Source organism: Lycium barbarum, chromosome 1 (genome assembly GCF_019175385.1).
Source record: "Lycium barbarum isolate Lr01 chromosome 1, ASM1917538v2, whole genome shotgun sequence".
Classification (NCBI taxonomy): Eukaryota; Viridiplantae; Streptophyta; class Magnoliopsida; order Solanales; family Solanaceae; genus Lycium; species Lycium barbarum.
Genome location: NC_083337.1, coordinates 162953666 through 162958770, shown reverse-complemented (window position 1 = coordinate 162958770; position 5105 = coordinate 162953666).

Sequence of the window (5105 nt, the reverse complement as noted above, 5' to 3'; positions counted from 1 at the left end):
TGATTGTTTTAAACCATATAATGATCTTTGTAATCTGATTGAATACATTTCCCGAGACTTTAAACCAAATGCTTCAGGCATTTTATATCCTTCAGGAATTTTCATATAAATTTCATTATCAAGTGAACCATAAAGATAAGCTGTAACTACATCCATAAGATGTATTTCAAGGGTTTCATAGACAGCTAAACCCATGAGGTATCGAAATGTTATAGCATCCATAACTGGTGAATATGTTTCTTCATAGTCGACGCCGGGTCTTTGAGAGAATCCTTGTGCAACAAGGCGTGCTTTGTATCGCACAATTTCATTTCTCTCATTTCTTTTCCGTACAAAGACCCATTTGTGACCAACTGGTTTTACACCATTAGGCGTTTGGACTACAGGTCCAAAAACCTCACGTTTAGCAAGTGAATTCAATTCTGATTGAATTGCTTCTTGCCATTTTGGCCAATCATATCTTCGTCGACATTCTCCGACAGATTGAGGTTCCTGATCCTCACTGCCCTTTATAATATTTAGTGCAACATTATATGCAAAAACACTATTCACCACAATTTTCGAACGATATAGTTCTTCACTCACTGAAGTCTCGGGTTTGCTGATTTCTTCAGGAATATCAGAATTAATCAGATCTTGAATCTCTTCATGAGATCCTTTCATAGTGTCATTCTGATCATTGTTTGTATTTCTTTTTCTTGGATTTTTATCCTTGGAGCCCAATGGCCTACCACGCTTCAGGCGTGGATGAGATTCAGAGGCTATGACACTAGTAGATTGTCCCTTTGGAACATCAATTCGAATAGGCACATTCTCTGCAGGGATATGCGACTTAGTTATTCTTTTCAAATCAGTAAATCCGTCTGGCATTTGATTTGCTATTTTCTGTAAGTGGATGATCTTCTGGATCTCCTGCTCACATATAGGGGTACGTGGATCAAAATGAGATAGTGATGGAACTCTCCACGCAATTTCTCTTTTGATTTCTTTTCTCTCTCCCCCTAATTGTGGAAATTTTGTTTCATCAAATCGACAATCTGCAAATCGGGCAGTGAATAAATCTCCCGTCAATGGCTCAAGATAGCGAATAATGGAGGGTGATTCAAACCCAATATATATTCCTAACCTTCTTTGGGGGCCCATCTTAGTGCGCTGTGGTGGTGCTACAGGCACATATACAGCACAGCCAAAGATTCGGAGATGAGCAATATTTGGTTCATGACCAAATACTAATTGTGACGGGGAGTATTTATTATAATGAGTCGGTCTAAGACGAACAAGAGATGCTGCATGTAAAATAGCATGACCCCAGACGGTTGTAGGCAACCGTGTTTTCATAAGTAATGGTCTTGCTATCAATTGTACACGCTTAATAAATGATTCAGCAAGGCCATTTTGGGTTTGAACATGTGCTACAGGATGTTCAACCTTTATCCCAACTGAGAAACAATAATCATCAAAAGCTTGGGATGTAAATTCTCCAGCATTATCAAGATGTATAGCCTTTATAGGATAATCTGGGAAGTGTGCCCTTAAGCGTATTATTTGTGCCAATAATTTCGCAAACGCCAGGTTGCGAGACGATATGAGGCACACATGAGACCATCTTGAAGACGCATCTATTAGAACCATAAAATATCTAAATGACCCACAAGATGGGTGAATAGGTCCACATATATCCCCATGTATACGATCTAGAAAAGCAGGGGATTCAATGTCAACTTTCATTGGTGATGGCCTGGTTATCAATTTGCCCTGATGACAAGCGACACATGAAAATTCACTACTTTCAAGAATCTTCAGGTTCTTAAGTGGATGCCCTTTTGAATTTTCAATAATTCGTCTCATCATTATTGATCCAGGATGACCCATTCGGTCATGCCAAAGCACAAAAGTTCCTGAATCGTTAAACTTCTGGTTTACGATTGAGTGTGCTTCCATTGTACTAATTTCTGCATAGTACAGGCCAGAAGACAAAGTTGGTAATTTCTCCAAAACATATTTCTGGCCGGAGACATTCTTTGTAATGATAAGATATTCATCATTTGTTTCATTTAATGTCTCAACGTGATACCCATTACGGCGGATATCTTTGAAACTCAACAAGTTTCTTGGGGATCTAGAAGAGAATAGTGCATCTTCTATAACAAGTTTCGTCCCCTTAGGTAGAAATATAGTAGCTCTTCCGGAGCCTTCAATTAATTTCGAATTGCCAGAAATTGTATTAATATTTCCTCTTTTTCTACGCAATTGAGAAAAGTATTTCTCATCTTTGAATATAGCATGCGTTGTTCCACTATCAATCACACAAATATCTTCATGATTCGTCATTGATCCAAATAATATTTGAGGATTTTCCATATATTCTTCAAAACGAAAGAATAGGCAAAGTAAACATCGAAGTAGATATTTTGATTAGACAAAGTATTTCACACACTTTATTATATATATATGGAAACATAACCACATTAGATAATACAAATGACATGTATGAAATATCTAAGTTAATACAGATCCATCACCGATCAGATGATATATTTTCCCTTCAGGGAGTTCAAAGAAATCTGCCACATCTAGATGCATGGGCTCAACATTATCTTCAGACATAAAATTTGCTTCGGCATCCTTTTCTGCCCTTTTGAGGGAGGCTTGATATAGCTCAACAAGGTGCTTTGGCGTACGACAGGTACGTGACCAGTGCCCTTTTCCTCCACATCGGAAGCAATTATTTTCTGAATTTTTCTTTTGCACAACTTCATGCTTTTCATCCTTCCTTTTACACTGCTGGTGGTGAAGGGTATTATATGGTGCAAAACGAGAATCATGATTAAAATTCCTTCCTCGACCACGACCATGACCACGACTGGGGCCACGACCTCTTCCACGCCTAGAATGGCGAAAATTTGCCTCATTCACTTCAGGGAATGGGGCAGTACCAGTGGGTCGGCTTTCATGATTTTTCATCAGTAATTCATTATGTTGTTCAGCCACTAGAAGATGTGAGATTAGATCAGAATATTTTTTGAACTTCATCTCTCGGTATTGCTGCTGCAGGAGCATACTCGAGGCAGGAAAAGTGGAGAATGTTTTCTCCAGCATATCAAGATCAGTAATATTTTCACCACATAATTTCAATTGAGAAATAATTTTAAACATAGTAGAATTGTATGCCTTAACAGATTTAAAATCTTGGAACCTTAAATGGAGCCAATCAAAACGTGCTTGTGGAAGTATGACCATCTTCAGGTGATCATATCTATCTTTCAGATCATTCCACAGCGTAAGAGGATCTTTAACCGTGAGATATTCCATTTTCAAATTCTCATCAAGATGACGGCGGAGGAATATCATTGCCTTAGCACGGTTTTGGTTTGATGCCTCATTTTTATCTTTGATGGTGTCTTCCAGACCCATCGCATTAAGGTGAATCTCGGCATCAAGAATCCAAGACATATAGCTATTATCGGATATATCTAAGGCTACAAATTCACATTTAGTAAGATTTGCCATTAGTAAAGGAAAACGAAGAAATTAATACCTTCGAGGTTTTGAAGTATTTGCTCGAGATAACAGAGTCTCGTGCTGATAACGTGTTATAAAATAAAACTATGAAGTAGATACACAGAAGAAATATGTAGAGAGAATATGTAGAGAGATATCAGATTATATTACTTCTGCTCTTTCAACATTGCATCTGTGCATCCTATTTATAGAGAAACAGGACATGAGATATTTTGAGATATTTTGGGATATTTTGGGATATTTTGGATATCCACTATTTGGGATATTTTTGACAGATTAGTATTTTGGAGATTTAGGAACGAAGGAGGTTGACCCTTTAATTAGTTCCTAGACAAAAGTTGATAAGCGACAGTTTAATAACTAAAAATGATTAATATTGAGATAATATTTCACAACAAATAACTTAATATATAAAAAAATATAGAGAGAAAAGTAAATGCTAAAGGAAAGAAAAATGATTAATGACAACTAATCTATATATAATATAAAGTTAGGCATAGACAAAGTGATGTGGCACCTCTCTATGGCCTCCATTGATATTTATCTTTTTTCTCCTTTTTTTGAATTTTTTTATACATAATCTACTACCAAATTGGCTTAGAAAAGCCTCACAAAATAAATGTTGAAGCCCACGTATCAGTAATCACGTCAAATCTTAATGTTAATTAATTTTGTTTGCATTAAGCAGCTCCCTAATAAATGAGGAAGTCAAAAGACACAGTTTCACAAATATCGAAAAGACGCTGTTAATTCTGGTCAAAGGATAATACATAAGAAAAGGAAAAGACACCAGTTCAAAAGATTTAATTGACATTGTTTCAAAATTTTAATTAAGGAAAGAGAAATGACACCGTTTCAAAATTGTAATCTTAAAACCAAAAGAAACGTAATAAACATCTTTAACTGTCCAATATAAAGAGGAGTAATTCCATTGCATGTGCAGATTTGCTTCTGCTCCGATGACTATTAGTTATTTATCCAATAGAATGTAACAATTAAGTTCACCAAACATTTGATACAAGAGCTTCTGATGTTAAGGAGATTGAGAAAAGATATAACATTATGACATGGGATTCCTGTTGAAGCTCCCACTAGAGAACTTGCCATCAACTAATCTCAATCGCTTTGATTTCTACTTATTTCGCATAATAAGGTAATAACATGTGTTTCCTGTTAGTTTTTTTCTCTCTTCTTATTTTATTTCCTTTTGGTCCTCTTTTTTCTTTTTATCACTTTCTTATATGGTTATTAAGGTACATAGAGAAAAAGAAAGCAGTTGGGAAACAAAATAATAATCTATTGATTGCTTGATCATTAGAATTGTAGTGTTGGGTAGAAGACTTTTGATTGCTTCAGTAACTGTTCACCGTATGTTTTTCATTTCTTCTCTGCTTTTGATCATTAGAATGGGGAGATCATTTAATTAGGAGATGTAATTAAAGTGGGCAAATTCGGAACTTGTGTTGCCACTTTTTTTTTCTCTTTATGTGATATATTTCTTCATGCTTTCTTTTATTTGAAATGAAGCTTTTGAAAAGCTAAAATTATATTATCGAATTTTAGAAATCTAATATTACTATTGG